At 42.3% G+C, this 22,963-nt stretch overlaps 1 protein-coding gene and 1 long non-coding RNA gene across 8 annotated transcripts in view; one reads left to right on the top strand and one right to left on the bottom strand.

Moving 5' to 3' along the window:
- LOC135975623 (uncharacterized) overlaps positions 1-5,059 on the top strand; it is a 116,229-nt gene extending 111,170 nt beyond the window's left edge. For both annotated transcript variants that reach the window (XR_010592593.1, XR_010592594.1), the window contains exon 4: positions 1,800-5,059. This is a non-coding gene — a long non-coding RNA (uncharacterized LOC135975623). The remainder of the gene's footprint in view (positions 1-1,799) is intronic.
- The window catches only part of CHST8 (carbohydrate sulfotransferase 8), a 278,075-nt gene that overhangs the window by 74,138 nt on the left and 180,974 nt on the right, over positions 1-22,963 (bottom strand). The window lies entirely within an intron of this gene.

Raw genomic sequence — 22,963 nt, 5'->3', positions numbered from 1 at the left:
GAGACAGTATAGATTGTTGTTTTGGATGTAATTTATCCCCAAACATATACTCCAGCCTGCTTATGTTGCTTATCTGCTTGGATTGTAAATTGCTTTGGCATAGACTGTACCTGCCTCTGCATGGCATCTAGCACAATCCTGATCAGAGCCTCTGGGTACTACTACATTACAAATGTTAAATAATAATAGCTCCTCATACCTATCATTAATCCAGGAGTGAATAGTACTAATCCTGTACTTCATCAGTGCAGTGGTATCAGTGTCGTCTAGAGTATGGTCAGTGGTGCAAGTAGAAATCATTTCTTGACCGTACGCTGCACTCATGGGGGGGAGGCAAGTGACCTCCCCATTCAACCCCCACGTGACTCCTTCCTGCCCCACCTCCAGCCTGGGGCCCCCGTAGTCTCCCCATCCCCTCTCCATGATCCACATCCATCCCACATTATCTGGGAGGGGACCTCTGTCCTTCTCCTGCTGCACCGGAGACTTCTGCTGTACAGACCCCAGGCAGGAGGACTCCGGAGATGCAACTGTGTGGCCGGGCTGGGGGCGGTACAGCTGCGCTGGAGGAGCTGCCGGCGTGGGGCCGCTGAGCGGTTCAGGGCTCTCCTGGGAACTGCAGTGGGGAAAGGAGCAGCATGTGGGGTCGCCGGGCAACCCCTCGTCAGCAGCTCCTCTGGCGCAGTTGCTGTACTGTCCCCAGCCCTCCCCCCATCCTCCCGCGGGGCTGCTGAATAGACCCCAGGCAGGAGGACTCAGGAGATGCAGCTGTGTGGAAGGGCTGGGGGTGGGCTTCTCCTCTGTCTTTCTAGTTTGCCATACCTGCTATAAATATCTTACTGGTACACTGTACCGGACTGTACCACCGTACTTGCATCACTGAGTATGTTGTGGGGAATTATATATTTGAAGGGCAAAAATTGAACCATTTTTATCAGGTTGTTTAAAATAGTTGTTCTGTGAAGTTAACTACGTGGAATCGCAGGGGTAATTTCAGTGAGATGGATTAATGGTCAGAGTGCAGGTGAAACTTTCAGAGGTGCATGAGAAATGTAATTTATCATAGAATTCTGCAGTCACAAATATGGTGTGTGCGCTTTATGGATAATTTACAAACATTCATACCTGTCAGAGCTGGGAAGAATGAGGGGTTTGTAACATGGTGCTTCCTTCTGCATTCTGTGACATGACCTACTTGGCCATTTTCAATGTATTTCAGTCTTGTTCTTGCTTTATACAAAAGATAAAAACACTGTTTTTCTTTACATACCCCATTATGTCTGAACCTTCCTCTTAAAATATATCCCTGACAACTGTCCCCATTTCTCATGTTATGAAAAGAAAGTGGTTATATTTCCCAACCTCACTTTGCACAATTTGAAAATAAAAAGATATTGCTTCTGTCAAACGTTGAAAGAAATCTTCCTTCCTTGAAAACAAAATAAATTGTCTTGCTGGGATTAAACAAGGGCAAAAAGTGAAGCATTTGTTTGTTTTATGAAGTCTGGTGAATTTTGATAATGAGTCCTTTAAAATATGATACTGAAGCCTTTCTAATTCAAGACAGATAAGAAATAATGGTTACATATTTCAACTTCAAAGACAAAAGTAACCTTTTATCACCTAATATAGCTATCTTCTTAGGAAAATGTGTTAGAAGAATGTGAAAAGTTAGTTAAATAATAAAAAAGCACCGTCTTTGAATAGCACTTTTTTTTAATTGCCATAATCAAAGTCCAAACACATTTCTGTACCAGCTTTAAATAGATCTTCCTAATGACAGTTTTTTTCTTAATTAGGACAAGAACAGAGGGAAATCTGAAAAATTTTGGTGTGACTTTGGAATGACTGAAGTTTTGAGTTTGACAGCCCCCCACTTGGAGAGAATGAAAACTGGAAATTTTATGTTTAATATGCAGCAACAAACTGATAGTTTGCATTTTTAAATATTAACAACTTAACATATACTTTTAGTAACAACAAAAGCTAAAGAAATCTTATTATACTGTAGGTCACAGAGAAAGGCATATTAAATCAGACTTCCTTTTGGTACGTGATACAAGCTTTTTAAGCTTTTTTAAAGTGTCATCTTTGCAGAGTATGATCTTTTGCATGAATTTTGTAAGTGATAAACATCATAGGTGGGCTGTAGTTCTGTATGAATACGAATTGCACTATTCATGGAAAGGTATTGGAACTGAATTCATGTTTCATTATTAATTCCAGTTCCACATTTTCATTAAAGTTCCCCAGCAATTTGTTTTAATAGTCAAAGTTATGTTAACATCACTAAAAATATTAAATTTAGATAACTAGTGTGTACCAAATGTATCATGGTTTAATGAAAAAAAAAAGAAAGTGTGTAATGTCATAGTTAATGCTGACTAGAATTTGCTGTTGTAGACAGTAGACAAGGTAGAAAATGTCACTTGTTGGATTACTATGTATTGTATATTTCAATACACAAGTTTTTGGGGACAGTTGTATAGATGGATCTGTCTGGAAAAGCCCTATAGACTAAAATAGAAAATGATGATCTAATTAATAATACCTAATAAATAATTAAAATGACACAAAATTACAGAACAAGAATACAATTTTTCATTAAATAATATGGGGAGGGGAGTTAGAGTAACTTTGATAGGACCCAATTTGATTTTTATAGAACCCAATTGATTCCATCCCACTTAAGTGCAGTAAAGTTTCAAGTTATTTATTTATTTATTTATTTATTGGAAAGAAAAGTTTCTAGCTGTCATGGTTACAAAGAAAAGCACAAAAATGTGACTTGTGTCTATAAGGTGTTGTCTACATTTGGAAATTTACCAGCAGAACTATACTGGTATAATTATACCACTATTGTTATACCAGTTTAACTTCTCACACAGAAACTTTTATTCTGGAATTAGTGTGTCCACATAAGGAATATCTGTACTGACATAACTATAGCAATATAATTATACTGGTATAGTTCTGCTGGTAAATTTCCCTATGTAGGAAAGCCATAACCAAAGCAGTAATGTCTGCCTGAGTTTGCAAATTGCCTGAAAGAATAGCTCTGAGAGGTGTGAACTGCCTCATCCATCCCAGTATGTTGTTAACTCCAAAACCCACTGCTCTCTTCTATAGCCCCTCCCCCAACAGCACCCCGGTAGAGGACTTTTCGCATAGAATGGTAAGAAGAGAAAAAAAATAATACATTGGGGTCAGGGACTCTGCTTTTGTGGCTTCTGGGTTTCTGAGCCTTTAGGTTACATTTGCTAGAAACTCATATTTTTAAATGAAGCCGAGATACTCCTGAAACCTCTTGCTTCCCGCAGCTGGGCCTTTAAGAAAGCCAGAACTTATCCTGATAAAATTGTCAGAGTTGGTGACATTGAGTGGAGCAGGCTCTGCTCATGCGCCTATCCAGCTAGACTGCCCCCTGCTGTCATCCACTCCCAGGCCAGAGGGAGACCTACTGCTGCTTCCGAAGGGTGGGGAGACCTGAGGGGAAGAAGGGAAGAAAACTCCAGGCTCTCTAGGAGGGCTATCCCAATTCCAGGTGGGCAGTACAGGGCCCCAGATTGCTGTAATCTAACCCTGGTCCTGATCCTGCAGTTCTCACTCTGGCAAAGTTCCCATTGAAATCAGTATTAAGGTTATTCTTTTACCTTTTTATATTGTAGCACCTACAGGCCACAACCAGGTAGGACCTGTTGTGCTAGGAGCTGTACAGACATAACAAATGATAGGCCCTGCTGCAAAGACTTCATCTATGCTGCAAGCTCGGGGGTGATTCCCAGCTCATGCAGACATACTTGTGCTAGCTCTTATCTGAGCTAGCATGCTAAAAATAGTAACGTGGGCAGTGGCAGCAGCAGCAGCCTGGGGCTAACCATGCTGAATACAAACCTGCTTGAATCCCCTGGAGATGTACATGGCTATTCTCATGTTGCTGCCACCACTGGCTGTGCTATTCCAGCCATGCTACTATTTTTTAGCACGCTAGCTCAAATAAGAGTTAGCACGGGTATCTATGTGATCTGGGAATCTCATCCTTAGCTTGTAGAGTAGATGTAACCTAAAAGACAAGATATAATAGGTCGATGAGACAAATGAGTGGGCTGGGTTTCTGGGTAGGATGACAGGGTGACAAGCACAACAGGATGTGTGCAATTCTTAGCCACTCAAGGAGTTACTCTTGAGAAAAGACTTCAGGCCAAAAGTTATAGTTAGAGAAGGATGGAGAGGTTTTAGTTCTGAGATGGAGAGGAAAGTTTGCATGCCCCTATCAGGAGAGCTGTGTTCATCTCTATAGGAACAAATCCCTCCAAATGCAATTACAATTCTAAGAAACAGTAATTATTTTAGTTGCACTTGTAAGTCTGAGGATCCTTCACTTTCAATTTAATTGGAAGAAAAATGGCTACCAGTTATTGAACAGCAGGGATTTTTTTATTTTACACTTCCTCCACGCATAACGAAGCTATGAATCACCAAAACATATGGGTAGATACTAAAAAGAAGCATGGGTGTCATCTGAAATTTAAATGAGGCAAAGGGCTGGGGAACCTATTCTTCCCTCCAGCCAGCCCCGCCAGTGTCATCTGCTGGAAAGGTTACTTTGCAGAATTGCTTGTTTAAAAATCTTTTTCATTTTGCTCCATTTTCTACGAGCAGCATCTGTTGTGAGAAAACAAACTGCACGATGAACCTGGATTCATTATTAAAAGAAGAGATTATAATTTCCACATCATTCTCTCCATTCCCCACTTCCCCCTCCTTGCCAGTGTTTGATAATAATCTAGTCTCATAATGAAATTCATGAAGCCGCAACAACAAAGGAGCTCATGGAAGAGAACAGGAGCTTGTCAGATGGTATAGATTTGCATACTAATGAAGATTATGATGTTATTAATATTGCAAAAACTTAGTGTCCAAATGCCACTGAAATGTGGAATGACAGATCACGATTAAACTCTGAAAACAAATTAGAGTGTATTTTATGATACAGTTATATCTCCCAACTGCTGAAGACACAAGTAAATCCATTGCTTGTAACTGAATTGTTTTATGATTTGTGTGTGCTACAAGAAGGTTAATAAATGTAGACTTGCAATATGTTTTATTAGCTGTACTTTATTGGAGGAAAAAGTATTGAAAACTGTAATTTTCTAAAGTTACGAAGGCTGATCAAAAAAATCAAATAATGTGAAAACTGTGTGCTGCATATGGGATTGTGGTTCAGAGGAATCCTGTTTTTTTTGGCTTCTTGTAGAAAAGACAATCTTGAGGTTAAGGCAGAAGGATGAGCTTTAGGAACTGAGTTTTATTCCTGCCTCTGCCACACGCTTCCTTGGGCAAGTCTCTTAATCTCTCTGTGCCTCTATTTCCACATTTTTAAATTTGTATTGTAATATTTAATTACCTCAGAGGGTGTTGACAAGGCTCATTCAGTGTTTATAGTGTGCATTGAGATCAGCTGATGGCAGACACATAGAAGTCTATGCTTTATAATATTGGATAGTAGAGGAGAATAAAGTATCAGCAGTTGGTCAAATCATAGGTGAAGCTCTGCACTACTCCTTAGCTGCATGTGGGCTCACTAATTAAGAGCAATTTTGAAAGTACTCCTTAGTCTTTGCTCTATGACATCCCTGTGCTGCTGCTTTAGTAGGACATGTGCTGTGAAGTGTTTGCCCCACTAGATCCTCAGTCAGTGGGCCTGATCTGGTGGGCTATAAAAGTGAATATTAATAGGCTACAAAAGAAATTCCATCCAGTTGAAATGGTTATGGATCCTGGGAAAAAAGTGTTTGGACCTTTTCTTCAGGACTGCAGAGCCTTTTTCTGTATTCTCTAGTGGTTGCTAATACCTAATCATGTTTTCTTGTCCAGCATCACAAAATTTTCCTTTAACTTCCTATCTCCAGTTCCAGTACTTTAAATTTTTCACTTGTCAGTTTGATTTCCTGTCTTTCTGCCGTACACTTAAGCCATTTATAAGGCATGCTTTCTGTCTTCCATCTCTTCAGAATAGCCAAAGGTCTTGGATTGCTCCAAAAAAGTGCTTCAGGATTTCTCAGTTGTCATGTCAAATACATTAAGCTAAAGATACAGATCTGATTCTTCACTGCCTTGCATCTTATGTGGCCATTGATGTCTGTGCAAAGTGGGTGTTTTAAACTATCAGAATGGTGGTATTTTGCACCCACCTACTTTGCACAGGTTTAAACGACTGTTAAAGTATACAGCAGTGGAGAATTAAGCCAGCGGTCTCAGCCTGACAATTGATGTGGGGTAATGAGCTAATACTTTTTGGTTTTGGCCACCTTTGGACAAGACCCTGCTGCCACAATCCAGAACATGCCAGCTGAAGATCTGTAAAAGGGGGGGAGGTCAGTACAGTATTTGGCTGTATTAAGAGGCTTATCTTCAAGTTCTAAGTACGTAACTATTTGAATCCTCTGTTGGTCGAGAAGAGAGGTAGAAGCCATTTTGCACGGAAATGATTGAAAGGGGTGATGTCTGAGCAGATTTCAATGACATTTAGTGACCATGAAGAACTTCAGTGACATTTAATGTTTATTGAGTTGTATGAGCCTAACAAAGCAGTTTATGCTTCACGGTTATGTCTTGCCACGTATCATGCTCATTTTAAATCTAGCTGAAAGTTACTACCTTGACAATGAAATTGTTGAGGAGACCAAAATCCTGTGGAAAATAAGGGTTGTGTAAGGCCCAGAAGGCAGTTGAGCTGGTATAGTTCGGCCATGCTCACTGTGGGAGCAGAACAGAGCAAAACATGCACAGGAGTTGTGCAAGCTGCATGCACCAAGAAGCTTAGATTTGTCTTAAGGCAGGTAGGGGTGTGTGTGTGTGTATGCGCATGTGCGCAGTGTTATGGGGCTGAGCCAAGTTAGGTGAACCCATTTCCTATCCCTGTCTGTTGGCCAACCTCACAACCCATGAAGATGGGGGGGATGAGGAGGTAGGCTGAGGATAGGAAGCTCCCCGGTGCACAGGCAGTTTCCTCAGGCTGTGTGCGCAGGGGGATAGGTCTTGGCTTAGTACACAAGTGCTTTTGTACAGAGAGGCATAGATTCATGTTCAAATATTTTAAAGTGTCTCTCTGTTAAGATTTAGCCCTAGGCAGAAGGTCTGTCACTTACATGGAATTTTAAATAATGTAAAAGTTTCAGAATAAGCTTTGCAGTTCACCTTAGAAATAGTCTGGCTCTTTCTAGAGGTTGAGATGGCTGCATCATCACATTAATGTTCTACAGCTGGTAGCCTCCCTTAGTCTGCAAGGTTTTCATCGCTGATTTTGATGCTCCCTCACCAACCGAAAGATTTCAGTTCATATTTAACACGGATTAATAAATCTGTGTGAAATAATACAACATGGAAAAAATGACAGATCTGGCAGCCTAAACTTGTACTCTTTTTTGACATTTTCTCTGAGGGATTGGGACTTGAGCAACACCTTGTATCATTGCTTTAGGTGATCAAAATCATTTCACATTTTGAAAGAATAATAGTGTGGGAAAAGACAGATAGCTTGTCTAGTCTCTCTCACCTTCCACACAGGATTGTTCCTCATTGAACACTTACTCGTGTCTGGTCTCCTCACATACATTAAGTAGGACAATGGTAGGGCCATGGCATTCTGTCCATGTAGTGGCTTTAACAGTGATGCTGTTTACTTTTGGAATGATAGCAGGCCATGCCAGAATCACTTGAATGACAGGTAATAGAACATTTACTTAGAGCTGGAAAAATCCTGCTGGGATAGGAGTTGTATGGGTTAACAAGGTCTGTTTGCAGGGGCTGGTATCTGCTTTGGCAAGAAGGAACCCACTGCTCTGAGTAACCCCTTAGATGTTCTCTTCCCTCAGGCACCAGGCATGCACTCACCTGACCTTAGATTTTTTCACTGGGGACCTTTCCCAGTTTGCTGCTACTGAGCAGGAAGGGTCTAAGTCACTGCCCCCTGAATACATATGAAGTAGGGTGGACGGTCTCTCTGGGGTCTGGAACAAGGGCACAGCTGGGAAGGTAGGAATGATGTGCTCTGTTGGAGAAAGGACTAGGTCTGTGCAAAAACAATCATCCCAGCTTTGAGACTGTTTTCCAAATGTAGGCTTATGGTTTTAAATGACTCCTGAATCCACTTTCATGTCAGGTCGATTACAAACTCTGCACATGGCCCCAACTTCGATTGTTCTCTTAGGCCTGGTCTACACTGGAGCGAGCTAAGTCGGTCTAAGTTTTGCAACTTCAGCGAAGAAAATAGTGTAGCTGAAGTCGACGTACTTAGAGCTACTTACCACTGTGTCTTCACTGTGGTAGTTGACTGCTGATGCTCCCCCATCAACTCCGCCTACGCTTCTCGCTCTGGTGGAGTACCGGAGTTGACAGGAGAGCGTTCGGCGGTTGATTTATCGCATCTTCACTAGATGTGATAAATCGACCCCCGCTGGATTGATCGCTCCGGAGGTAGGTGTAGACATGCCCTTACTGTTGTTCATAAAATTGAATATCTGAGATTGTCAAGTACTTGGACCTTTATCATGTAAAATCCACCACACATCAGTTTCTATTTTTTATTGTTTTATGGAGACAATGGCAAATAGATGCTTCAACTAACTTATTACAAATCCCATCAAACTTGATGACTTACAGAACTGATTGGAATTAGATTTTTGCCCCTGTATTAACAAGTGCTAAAATCCACATAGTGCCCAAAAGCTAGTCTGTGTATTAGTGGCTTTCATAAGGGCATGTAGCAGCCCAGTGTCTACAAGCACACAATATTTTGTACTACACTGTCATTACAGAGTCTTTAACGGAGAACTCGGTGAAAATAGATGGTAGGGACTCTCCAACAATACATATTCATCGCTTTTATGTTAAAGTAGGATTCCTCCTGAACATTGTATTTCCAAGGAATTAGTATTTAATACATGAAGGCAGACTTCTTTGCCTTAGTAATATTTATTTCTAATTTATCTTTTGTTCTCATTTTCTTGAGCAAAGTGCAATTACTGTATACTTTGGGACTGGGAATTGGGCTTAAAAACTCGCAATTTCCTTCCCTATCACTTCTCCCATCCCAGCCTTAGCAATATCTGCCTACCCTATTTCTCTGTTTACAGGAGTATGGTGATACTGCTGAGATTTAACTACCAGGGTTGGTGCTAATGCATTGTATATCTGTGCAGCATGCCAATAAATCTGCATTTCTGTGTACAAATTCAAATGTAGTGTAAATGGCTCCCTGGCAAGAATGGAAACTGCACTTGCTGATACCAGGGCTGAATCTGGCCCCTAGAATCAGAAATAATAAGGGATATTGTGAACACTTGACATCTGCTTCTATCAGGTTGGGCAGGGACCTTCCCCTTCACAAAACAAGGAATGTATATACATAATATCTCATGCACTGCAGTGAAAATCTATCCCATGGCAGATCCTTTATCTGTGAAAGAACCAACTGCTGCAAAACTGAACCACTTGGGATCAAAACCTCTTCCAATTTGCTGTCCTTTCTTTCAAACAAACATACAAGTTATAAGTCAACAAGGTGCAGTTTTCAGCCTCCCTGACCCACTATAATCTGGAGTTATGTGCAAATATGTTGTGATAACTCCACTCCATCTGATGCAGAGCTATGAAGGTGATCCATACTGTCTTCCCTTCGGAAGAACCACAGCAGGTCTGAACATGGCTTATAATAAGTAGGTGCAACTCCTCTGAATTCATGGAGTTGCACCCACTGACTGCTAGGTCTGGATCTTTCCTGATGTGCCAGACTGATTTACAGAAGTCAGAAATCTTTATTTCTGCTTTGGCTGGGGAGGGGGAAAGGGGTAGAATGGTTAGTGGGAAAGAGTTTGCTTATGGTTCAATTCTATAAGCATTATCTCGAATGTATGACTGCTAACAGAGTTTGGCACATCATTATTTTCATCTATATTTACGTCTATATTTTCCACCAGGTAATGCTAGCTGTAAGAATGACCCCCACACCCCAGCATTCTTACTTTGTCTCCCCTCTATACGTATTAAGGTTCCTGTGACTCTTCCTCTGATCCCCACAAAAATTAAAATATTGTTTTTTTCCCCAATAAACTTCAAAAGTCATTTCAACAAAAATCTAGCTGTGTATTGTAGCTTGGGGAGGATGGGCAAGAAAAAACACGAGATCAATTTAGAGAAAAATGTTGTACTGTGGTACATAAGGGGTGATGGCTCTGAATCATTGCTTCCCACCTTGTTTCTGTATGATCATGACTTAAATTACCCGTCTGCCTTTACCTTTCCGAAAGAACTTCACTTACAGGTGCTGCCTATGGCTGTGTTCTGCAGAGCCAAAGTTCTGATATGAAGTCCAACTGATTTCCCCTTTAGTTTAAAGGGAAAGCTCCAGGATACCAAATATCAATGTGTGACATTGCAGATGTTGGACAGCTAGTGTTAAATGCATTGTACGTTTGAATCCCTTCCTGTGGTTTCCCCTTTACTTGGGTGCCTTTTGTAATTTCTGAAACCTCTTCTCTCCCGTCAGTCCCATTTCCCTTTTAATTCTTCTTCTTGTAGAACGTCCTCTTTTTTTCTTTACAAATTTACTTCAAACCATCTCATCTGCTGCATATCATTATCATATCTCTGTTTTAAAAGTCTGTCTCTTGCCTCCTAAAACATTTGCCTCTTCATTTCAGAGGTACTTGTGTATTTAACAGCTAATCAGTTTTTCACCTTCTGGTCTCTGCTGCCCTCCTCCATGTACAGCCAGACTCCTTTTTCACTGCACCTCCCATATTTTGTTCACCATTTAGGTTTTGTATCATTCTGCCCTTTTTTGTCTCTCTGTGCTGTGTATATTCCACTCCAGATTCTCTTCTGTCCAATTAACTTTTTTCTATTTCCTCTGTTCTTTGAAGAAAACTTCACTGATGAAATATTTCACTTAATCTAATTCCCTTCACTGGTGTGTGCACTTTCAGTTATTTTTAAAAAAATGTTGCAGTATCTGAGCCTGATTCAGCTTCCACTGAAGTCAATGGCATAGCTCCCATTGGCCACAGCGGTGCAAGATCAAGCTGTAAGTGTGATGCCGTGGTGTGGCATTTTGTGCAATAATCCATCAATTACACTGATCCATGTGATCTTTTACCCAGCATGGCTAAAGATGAGAAATGAAAGGCAGATCAGTTAAAATGGATTAGATGGGCCTCATCAGGAAAACCTTTAGAGCTGTAAGGATATTAATAAACAGCGGTGTGCTGCTGACTGTATTTTAATAAGGAACCTTCCCCCAGCATACGAGGGGCCTGTGTGCATGAAGAAAGGGGAGGAAAATCATCCAAGTTTACCTTCAAGTATGGTGACAGAATTTTAACAAAGGGGCCTTCAAATCCTCTCCATCACATCAGTGATAATTAGTCCACCTTTACTTTGCTGTAGAGCATCCAAACTGGAACACTGGAGCCAGGCATCACCCATCCTTGAATGCTGGGAACAATCTGGGCCTCTCTCTGTAACAGATCTGGGCTGTGGCGTGTTGAAAACTGTATTAAAACTGTATCACTTGAAATGCTTTGGGGCTTATTCTGTTCCTGCTGGCAGGCTAGGGAAGCATGTGATCTGGGTCTAGAGTAGTCAGTCTGCAGAAAGTCAGCCTAGAGTAAGGTGGGTTGACTTGTGTGTTTCTGTTTTAGGGAGCAACTTGCTTTCTCTCTTTGTTTTTGAGTTCTTATGTGTTATCATTCTGAATTCAAAGAAATAAAGTAGTGTTACATTGCAACCTTCCAGCAAGAGTATTTTATGTTTTTATCTAACTTCTCCCTGTGTATGCTCAGAGCATAATATGGATCAACAGTTCTAGCCCCATATCTATCCCCCCGAACTGTGGGGAAATTCTGAATCAGGGTCTGAACTTTTCAACTTGAGCCCACCTCCAATGAAAGTCTGTACCTCACCGACACTATCCCTTGCTCCCTTGTGCTAGAAATTCAGAGAATGTCTGTACAAATAGAACCAGACCCTGAAAGTAAGGCAAGTTTCAACATTTTTAGATGCTTATTTACTAATTACTAAGATCCTGATCTTGAACTGGGATCTGTGTGGCACATCCATATGGATTTCCTGTGAAGTAGTTAGATCTTCGTTAGAGCTCATCTTAACTGCAAAGTTAGCTTGAGTTATAACTTGAGTGTTGCCCCTAATTTGAATCTCATCCATACACAGAAACACTTACCTTGAATGTAGTGATGCTTTTAACTCAAGTGGGCTGGCCCATCAGGAGTTGTAGGTTAAAGCTCAGGTTAGCACAACCCATTAGCTACTAACATGACCACTCTGTAATGTGGATGCAGATTAGCTCCACTCAAGAGCCATTAATCCTCCAATACCTTTCCATAATCCCCTCCATGTTCCTAGAAAGGACAGACAAATTCTTTCCCAATTCAATGGTAAAGAATTCATAAAGTGGCAAAGCTTACTGCAACTCAAAGAACCTTGAGATATGTCCCCAGAAGTCTTAGTGTCACACATGAATAAATGCAGTGTCAGTGCCGTAACAGCAACTCAAGTGTTATTTAGTAGTATGGCTGTTCTCACTTGAGCTAGGCTAACTTGAGAGAAGTAACTCAAATATAGATAACTTGAGTTAACTCTGCAGTGAAGACATGGCCTTGGGGCTTAATGGTCTCCCGATGCAAATCCCTTTGTTGGACCTGGGCCTAATGTCTTGCATACATGAGAAAGTTGCATTAAATTGTTTTTTAAGCCAACTTAATTAAATTAGTGTGAACCCTTGTGTGGACATGCTTAATTTGGTTTATCTTAAGCAGATTCCTAAGTGATGTAAACTAAATCAAAATAAATCTGGTTTAAATTGAAACGAGTGTCCACACAGAGCTTTTTGCATGGGTTCACGATATAGGTTTAAAAATAAAGTTAAACCAGTGCAACTTTCTTGCGTAGATAAGCCCTAAAGCTGTCCATTTGTCGTGCTCATGACTTTTAAGAGTTTTCTTTCAGTCCCCCTCCCCCTCCAAACCTGGGACCTAATTCTCGTCTCACTTTGAGACTGATCTAAAACCCATGGAGCCAATGGAAAGATGCCTATTGATTTAAATGAGATTTGTATAAGGCCCTTATAACAGTTTTATAACTTTTATAATCCCATTATTTTCTAAGGAATAACTCCTCATTTATAAATGCAAACAGAATTGGGCCTAAGCCAATTCTTATCCCGATCATGGAGCGAATGAGCATTCTTTTGCTCTGACAGATGCATAACTTTAGCCAGTTTTTGCCATGACAAATAACAAGCCTTACTTGCCTTTGTACTAATAGCCTATAGCCAGACCGGTGCAAGGATATTTTGTGCCTTAGGCAAAACTTCCACCTTGCCCTTCCCCCCACCTGCACATCGGTTCATTGAGAGGCAAATCCCAACGAGCCTTTATAGACCCTAGGGGCCAGCCTGCCCAGGGCCCAGCCGTGCCCAGGGGCTGCTCCCCAGACCAGGTTCCCCCCCTCCACACACCCAGAACTCCCCTGGAGGGTGCACAGCCCCCCCCCCCCAAGTCCTTCTCACCCCACCCTGCCCCGAGTCCACCCACTGGCTTTGCCGGGCTTGGGCCGCTGCAGCAGTTAGGCAGGTAGGAGCCGCCTTCTGGAAGCACGGGAGAGCCAAAGAATCGGCTTGCGGTGGGGGCGGCGAGCCCCAGCCATGGAGGAGCCGGCGCGGCGCAGGAGGGCAGCAGCCCTGCAAAAGCGGTGATGCGGCTAGCAGGGAGCAACTGTGCCCCCCCCGCCCCTCCTGCCCAGGCTGCGGCCGGGCACCCCCCTGGGGGCTCCTACAGGCTGCAGCGCATGCAGGCTCCCCATGCGCCCCCTGGCTGCCCCCTCATCATGCTCGGGCTCTGCGGCTCCCGGGCATGTGAACCACCGCTGGGGCGCAGGGCCCTGAGCCTGTTCCGGGAGGGGCAGCGGCGGCTCACACGCCTGGAAGCCGCAAAACCTGAGCGTGGTAAGGGGTAAGCCAGGGGTGCGCCTGCAGTGGATGCAGGCACCCCCCAGGGGCTCCTGCAGTGGATGCATGTGGGTGGCAGCCCCTGTGCGCCTCCCAGCTCCCCCCCTGCCACGTTCGGGCACTGTGGATCCTGGGAGTGTGAGCCTCCACTGCCACTGGCCCTCCCAGAGTAGGCTCAGGGTCCTGCACCCTGGTAGTTCACATGCCTGGGAGCTGCAGAGCCCGAGAACGGTGAGGGGGGAGCCAGGGGGTGCATGGGGGCCGCCGACTACATGCAACTGCTGCAGCCTGCAGGAGCCCCTAGGGTGCGGGAGGCGGGAGGGGGGGAGGGCGCGCCAGGCCACAGCCTGGGCAGGAGGGCTGGGGGCATGGCTGCTCCCTGCTAGTAGTGCCACCGCCTTTGCAGGGCTGCTGCCCCCCTGTGCCACGCTGGCTCCTCCATGGCTGGGGCTCACCACCCCCGCAAGCCGACGCTCTGGCTCTCCGGTGCCTCCGGAAGGCAGCTCCTCCCTGCCAAGCCAGGGCACCGTTTTTTTAGGGTTACCATATTTCAACAATCAAAAAATAGGATGGGGGGGAGAGCCCCATCCACTCCCTCCCACTTCCCGCCCCCCCCGAATGTCCAATCCCCCCCCGCTCCTTGTCTCCTGGCTGCCCCCTCCTGGGACCCTCCCACCCTATCTGCCCCCCTAGCACCCTACCCCCTACCTGTCCCCTGGCTGCCCCAAACCTTATCCACACCCCCACCCCCAGACAGACCCCCGGGACTCCCACGCCCCATCCAACCACTCCCCGCCCCCTCAGAGACCTCCCCCCCAGAACTCCCGACCCATCCAACCCTCCCCCGCCCCCGGACAGCCCCCCCAGGACTCCCCTTACCACCATGCCGCTCCAGCCACTGGCTCCACATGGAGCCAAAACAAACAGGCTGCGGAGCACACAGCCCCTCCCCTGCAGCGTGCTGGCGACGTGCCGCTGAGGCAAGGGGGGGGGGAGCTGGGGAGGGACTCTGCCTGCTGGAGGCCAATGGGAGCAGCTAAATCAGGTCAGGCGCCCAAGGAGCCACGCCGCACTCTGTGTGAGGGGAAGGGAGGAGAGGGAGGAAAAATCTTGGACGCCCCCAACCACTTGGCACCCTAGGCGACCGCCTAGTTCGCCTAGTGGTTGCACCAGCCCTGCCTATAGTCATCTGTTGGTTAAGGCCCCTATGTAGTCCAGTATGAGTATAAATAGAGTAATGAACTGGGTAGTAGAATTATCTAGTTGTAGCATAATAAACTTCTAAATAGACTCAAATAAAATTAAAAATCTGCACACTTAAAAGAACGAAACAGCCACATAATGAACTGTGGGTGCTGCAGCAATCTTATATATTTTTCATTGAAATAAAACCCACAAAACAAGCTTTGGTGTGAGTAGTAAGTAAGGCTCAACCATTTTGGTCCTCCAGGATAATTCTGCACCATCTGGATTATCAGATTTCACATATGTATATTAGCAGTCAAAATGTTGAATTAAATTTTAAAAAATTGCTGAAACAACACTGAGGAACATATGCCTTCTCAAAAAATCTTAATTATAATTACACTGCTTTATGTCTTTAGTCTGCTGGGGTGAAGGGAAGCATAGAAATCTAGAGAACTCGTGCACCCCAAAATAGTGTTGTGAGGAGAAAAGTTTTGTCCAGTGGTATGGAGGTAAATTGCTACCATGAAATCCTAACCCCACTGAAGTCAATGACAAAACTCCCATTGATTTCAATGGGGCCCAGACATCACCTTTAACCTTCCAAAAAGAGTCATTGGGTTTGTTGGGCTTGATTTTTAATGGACCTTCAACAGAACATCTATTTTGGGGTCTGAGATTTTTTGGGGAGGCAAATAAGATTTAAATGCCTTCCCACCAGATCTGCAAATTCAATTACGCAATTAGATGTCTAATTGATTTTTGCAACTACAAATTTTGTTGCTGTACAAATAGAGACTGGGTTTAAAATTCAGTTCCACAGTAATTATGTATAGATAAAAGGACTTTGGTTTTTAATATAGTTGGTGTAGTGCTCAGTTTACCTGCTAAGGAATGGTAGATAACCCTGCTGGCCTTCAAACATGGGATTCCAGAGAGCGTAAGGGCCAGATTTCTCCCTTCAGGCACTGGTGTGAATCTTTGCACCAATAGTGGCAGCGTTGCTAATGGGGGGAGTCACCCAGGAGTGAGGAGAACATAGTAACTAGAACTGGTTGGGAATTTTCCAGTGAGACCTTTTTTTTCATCAGAAAATCCCATTTGTCAAAACTGAACCTGTGGTTTCAACAAATTTCCAAATTTGAAAAAAATGTTGGCGGGTGGGGGGGAAGTTTTTAAACAGAACTTTTGACATTTTCTAAACAAAATCGTTTTATTTTTCAGTTTGAAATTACTTTTTGTTTTGAAATTTTAGAAAACGTATACTAAAAATAGGTATAAAAAATTAAGGATCAATATCAGAATAAAATGTTTTGAAATTATCAAAATGAAACATTTCAATTCACCCAATCAGAAATTTTTTTTGGATTAGTGGTTTGTGAAAATTTTTGAGACTTTGAATTTTTGTTCCCATTCAGGACCGGAATTTTTTTTTTTGATATCTCAAAAATTCTCAAAGGATGGGAAAATCAGTTCCTGCTGAGTTCTAGTAACACTATACTAGTAACACTGCTCAACCCCAACTTCAGAATCTGTCTGGGCTTTCCCAGGAGCTGGCAGTACAGGTGCCCAGGAGATGCTTTGAATCAGCACATCCTCCGGCTGTCTCTGCCCCCTGGGGTTATGGGTGGTTTGTATTTTTGTATCTCCTCAACTGGCATGGTTCTAAATCAGAGGCTTTGTGGAGAGGGATACAAATAACCTGTGACTATTTCCTTGCCATTGCTTGTTTTTAAAAGATATTGCTTTCTGTCCCTCTCTTCCTGCTTGCCCAAAGTCTGAAACTAGAGTTAAGATTTTTTAAATTGCCCTGAGAAGCAGGGCAGGGATGTGTAACCATATGATCTTAATAACATATTTATTTGGTGCAATTTTATGAAAGTCTGAAATAACTGATAGGTTACAAAGTAGCTGAGTGCTCTTCTCTTCTCCATCTTTTCTCTTTTAATCTGTGACTTGCCAGTGACTGAGTGCAAACTCTCTGTGGTTTTGGGCAGAGAGCATGCAGCAAGCTTTAAGTGCAGATAAGCCTACCATGGATCAAGACTTAAAACTCGGACTTTCTAGTAAACTGTCAGGGATTTCTGTTGGGCTGTTACTGAATCACCACTTTTTTTTGTTATGCATAAAATAATAACTGCACAGAGCATATTATTTTGGACTGTTTTGTATTCTAAATATTATAGGAGCTCTCTATCTCAGGCAGTTTTTGTGTTCAAGCCAAGCAATCATATCTTATAATAGATTGCAGATGCTAACATTAGTAGAATTTTATATCTTCAGAACATCAGTCTATGAAATACTGTTTTAAGAGTAAATTCATCTGCACAATTTTGTTTTATTCTTGCTTGGCCAAGGTGGATGCTTAGTTGGATACACAATCCTCATATGCTGCCTTCTGGCACTCCTTGAGAAAGTTCTCTGCAGAGCAATATGGAATGCACCATATTAATTCAAGGATGTTTCTCAAAATAACCAGAAAGAAATTTGTTCAAGGACTCTTGGATGTGCATGTAATTAGGCTGTGTGTGTTGCAATGCTTGAAGTTCTGAGAAAATGGCTGTTGGTCTTGTGTGTCATACTAGAAGCCATAGCAAGGTTTTTTTTACCTGATCACAGTTTAAAATAGTAAATGTCAGGCAATAGAACAATGAACCTTTAATGAAAAGTTATCAGTTCTATATTTAGAACAGTAGACAGCTAAAAACATAGTAAGAGAGATTCACAAGCTCCTGAGATATTTAGGAGAAAACTTCCAAGTTATTGGGGCTTGTGCTGATAGGCATTTTTGAAAATGTCCCCCTTATAGCCCAAATGGCAAAACATAGTTTACACAGAGTTTCAGAAAAGATTTCCCCCCCATTTTCTGTTAGTAAAATCAGCCTCCTTTAGACCAAACAGCATTACTTAAAAAAAAAAAAAGTGTCCTGGAATCCCCCACCCTCTGCAAAAAACAACTACCACCACCTTTAAATGAATTGCATGCTGGGTTTTTTAAGTTCATAGTGCAATGTACTCCAGCATGCCACTGGGCAGGCTGCCTTATACTCTGAATTCTTTTCATAGTGACTATGACCCTTTTGGTAGCTAAGCTGTGATTAGATGCTTTTGCCTTTCACTTCCTGAAATCAGCTTTCTTTCGGAGTTAGCAATGCACATTGAGCCAGAAACTCATTTCAAATGCTGACTTGACCAGTTCAGATTTGTGCTAAAGAATAATAAAATGGGTTTTGAAAGATAGAATGGTCCTTATAAACCTTTGGGAATGATACTCCTCTGTTGCTGGAAGGATTCTGGCATTTAATTTTTAAAAGGCAGATTTAAAATTGTACTTTGAAATAAGTATATAAATGAATCATTGCCCTTTACCTACTAATTTGTTCAGCTCACATCTTTCTGAAGGCAAAAGGAAAAGGACTGTTCCTTTTTGTGTTTGGGCTAAATAGAATTTATAATATTGTCTTATGTGCTTGAGGGTAATAGGAGTGTAATAGTTAATGACAGGGTCTGATGGGTCATGTAGAGGAAAGACAGAGAGATCGTATCTAGTATTGCAGTCGTGCTGCCAATCAATTGTGGCACCAAAGAAGGAAATAGAGAAAAATCTGAAAACTAGATAGAAAAGGAACCCCTCCTTCCCCCGCCAACAATTAGATCAAAGATCATTATGAGTGTGAGCTTGATGAAATTTAAATTTGGGTAATGAGGTGTCACTAGAGTGAAGATCACAAAATGTAACTACAAAAGAAAGAAGCCTGCCAGGCATTATTAAACCTATCCCTTTGACTACAGTCTGAAGATTATCCTGAATCCTTTATGCAATGAAAATTTAAAACAATGTGATTAACCTTAACTATGTCATTAATGTAATAATGGATCTGTAAGATGGTGCCTTACAATCTCCACTGCACTTTCTTTGTCAATTTCATACTTGGCATTGACTAATGTGTATAATCAGACACAAAAGATACCCTTCAATCATTTGGATTCTCTCTCTCTCACGCGCACACACACACACACACACACACACACACACACACACACACACACACACGTACGCTCTTTCTGCTAGAGGAACATTCACACAAAGAAATAACTGTGAATTACTATTCTTGGAGTTATTAGGTTGGAAAATAGTGTCTAGCCATAAAGATTCTAGTTGCTAACCTGTAACATCAGAAGTCAGCACTGTGAAAAATTGGAACTCATAAATAATTCATGGTTCAGAGTCCATATAGAATTTTTTTCAAGTATCAGTTTTTGCACAGTTTTAAACATATTTAATATTTGAGTTATCAATAGATTTTAATCAAATGGGAAGACATATTCTGGTTCCAATACTGCTTTAATTTAATAATACAACATTATTTGAAAAATTAAAATAGTTCCCTTCCCATTTTTATTGGATTGAAGCTATTCTGGGCATTCTTGGGTTTTTTTCCTCCTCTCTGGGAGTTTAGCTGAGCTTGTTACCCATAGACCACTGGTAGATGGAAGACTCGAATGCATTTTTCAGGTTGCAATAGTATCCTTATCAGTTACTCCAACTGAAGGCCGGTTTGCTTTTCCCTTCTCATATAATTATTTTAATATTAATAATACATATAGTTATTATGGAGTTGATAGTATAATATATTTTGATGTTACATACTGCCTTTATTTGTTTTACAAAGCTGGGTGGTGGTATTCCTGTTTTACAGATGGGGAAACTTTTAGACACAGCGATTAAGTGACTTACCTAAGCTCAGACAGCTGGTGCCCTCAGTCAGAAGTCCAGGGTTCTATTCTTGTCTACCACTTCTGCATTCCAGCTGCTGGGCAATGATACTCCTATCATATAACCTCACAATTTCATTTATATAAAACATCACCCAGACCTGCATAGTTCAGTTCCATATCCAAATTTTTCCAAATATCTCAGGTGTGCAGATCCAAGGTCGAGCATCCCATAAAATAAAGTCCAGTCCCGTCTGGAGTTGAACTCTTCCAAAGCTTGGAAATGCTTGTATCTGGGGTTTTGGTTTGGGCCTATTGCTGGCTTAAATTTTGTATTGCCTATGCAGTAGGAGTAGTGGGCTAAAGCTCAGGATGGATAAACTAGCGTAGGTATTATGAAGAATGTTTTGGTAGTAAGGTCAGTCAGAAATTGTAGTGAGATTGTGAGAGCACAATTACTAGATGTCCTTAGGGAAAGTTTAAAAAAAGCTTATGGAAAGAGGTCCTTTCTACATGAATTAGGTGGTTGGGCTACATGATCAAAGAGATCTACCCACCCCCATCATATCAGATCTGCCATCAGTAAATATTTGTTATTTAGGCGAAACATGTCCAAGGTAGCACTGATTTTGCTGCTCAAATTGGAGACCATGTCTGAAAATATTGGCTTTCATCTTTTCTTATCACACTGAAATGTGGGTAGGTTTAAATGGTGACTTTTGTTCATCTGAAGGTTGCCTACCAAGCTAACCTTTGTTTACTGCATGGTCAGCGTGATGAGTTTCCTGATGTTACTTTTCAGCCTTTCTTTTGTTATATTTTACTTTGGTTTTTTTTCTGGGACTGTTAACAGGAAAAATAATACATGTTCACTTTTCTTTGCTCTTCATACTGGCAATTGTACACTGCTCTCAAAAGTATTCCACAGATTTTATAGAAGACTTCCATAAACCTTTCTCCAAGCTTATGAGAGTCACATGGTCAATAGGTTTTCACATTCATGTAGAGATTGATCCATTGTCACAGGATTTTAGATTGTTCATGAGATCATTTAGTTTTACTCAACATGCTGCATATTTCACTCACTTTAAATGATCAGCTCTTGGTTTGATTTTATTCTTTCTTTTCTCATCATGGAAGTTTTATCAGTCACTTCATAATGACTTTTACTTTCTTCTCCATTTCTGTCTCTGTTTTTATTTTATTTGGATGCTTTCTGCTAATACCCCATCCCATGCATGTAATGATTAAAATGAGACAAATTGGTAGCAGAAAATGTCAATCCAGACTTGACCAAAACTCCAGGTATTGGTGAGCCAGAACTAGTAGGCTTGTTTTTGTTGGCGAAGAGAGAGAGAGAGAATTAGAGAGAGAGAGAGAGCTAGGAAAATGTGAGGGGGGATCCAGGTTTCAATGAGTGCAAAGGAGGTGAAAAGAATGGGAATGAAAATGTTGTAGATGGCAGTGGTCTTTTTAAGGATGGGGCAAGTGTCCCTGAAGGAGTAGGGGAAGTATGGGGATGGTGGACATGGTGTCAGAAAAGGATTAGGGAGGTGGAAAGGATGAGGATGGAAGGATGACCAACGTTAGTGCCAAAGTCACCGGAGGCAAGAGAAGGTGGAGGCTAGAGGTGAAAAAAACAAGGAGGACTGGGAACAAGAAGGAGAAAAGTAGTGGCAGAATTGATAGTAGCAGCAAAAGGAGGGATGTAGGTGACAGGAGGTGTATGAGTGGAGGACACAATGAGGAGTAAGAGAATGGGTGGCAACAATGAGGGATTGTAATCATAGTGGGATTGTTTGAAGTACTGTTGTACCCATGTTGGTCCCAGGATATGAGAGAGACAAAGTGGGTGAAGTAATATCTTTTATTGGATCAACTTCTATTGGTGGAAGATTCAAACTTTTGAGATCCACGGAGCTCTTCTTGAGAAAAACCTGTGCCTTCCACCAACAGACGTTGATCCGCTAAGAAGTATTACCTCAGCTACCTGGTCTTTAGTTATTTTTGTCTGGTTTAGGTGGTCACTCTCATTCTGTGACAACAAAGCTTTGCACCAAGATTTTCAATAATAGAAGCACAAAGTTAGGCTCCTAGATCCATACTTGGCTTCTAAATAGGTTAAATGTTTTCAAAAGTGCCGGGCAACTAACAGCTCCCACTAAAGCCAACAGTGCTCAGCATTTTTGAAAATCAGGTCACTTATGTACAAGTCTAAATTTGGATTTAGAGCAGAGGTGGATAAACTTTTTGGCCTGAGGGCCACATCTGGGTATGGAAATTGTATGGCAGGACATGAATGTTTGGAGGGCAGGAGGGGGATCAGGGCTGGGGCAGAGGGTTGGGGTGCAGGAGTGAGTCAAGGGTGCAGGCTCTGGGCGGCACTTACCTCAAGCAGCTCCCAGAAGCAGCAGCATGCCCCCTCTCTGGCTTCTACAAGGATGCGCGGTCAGTCAGCTTTGTGCACTGCCCCGTCCGCAGGCACCACCCCTGTAGCTCCCATGGGTCATGGCTCCCGGCCAATGGGAGCTGTGGGGACAGCGTGCGGAGCCCCTTGGCTCCCCCTACATGTAGGAGCCGGAGGGGGGACATGCCACTGCTTCTGGGAGCCGTGCGGAGCGGGGCAAGCCCCCAACCCCACTCCCCAGCGGGAGCTCAAGGGCCAGATTAAAACATCGGGCCAGATTAAGGGCCAAATTAAAACATCTGGCCAGATGCGGTCCCCGGACCGTAGTTTGCCTGCCCCTGATTTAGAGGTTTAAGTTTAGGCTGTTAATGTTGACATTATTGGCCCTAATCCTTCAAATCTGTTGACCCATGTTATGAAGGAACCACTGATGGTCAGTGTTTAGGTGATGTTTCAGGATACCCCCAATTCTTAATGCCATGAAAGCTGCTATTTATCTTGATTGTATGATAATTTCTTGTCTGAGTGAATCTGGTTGTCCAGTTAATAGGAGATATCACTGTGTCAAGAATTTTTCTTATTATTGTATTTTATTATAATTACACATCAGTAACGTCAATAAACTG

Source organism: Chrysemys picta, chromosome 14 (genome assembly GCF_011386835.1).
Source record: "Chrysemys picta bellii isolate R12L10 chromosome 14, ASM1138683v2, whole genome shotgun sequence".
In the NCBI taxonomy this organism is placed as follows: Eukaryota; Metazoa; Chordata; order Testudines; family Emydidae; genus Chrysemys; species Chrysemys picta.
Note: the sequence above shows the minus strand (reverse complement) of the source record. Positions and strands in the feature narration are given on the sequence as shown.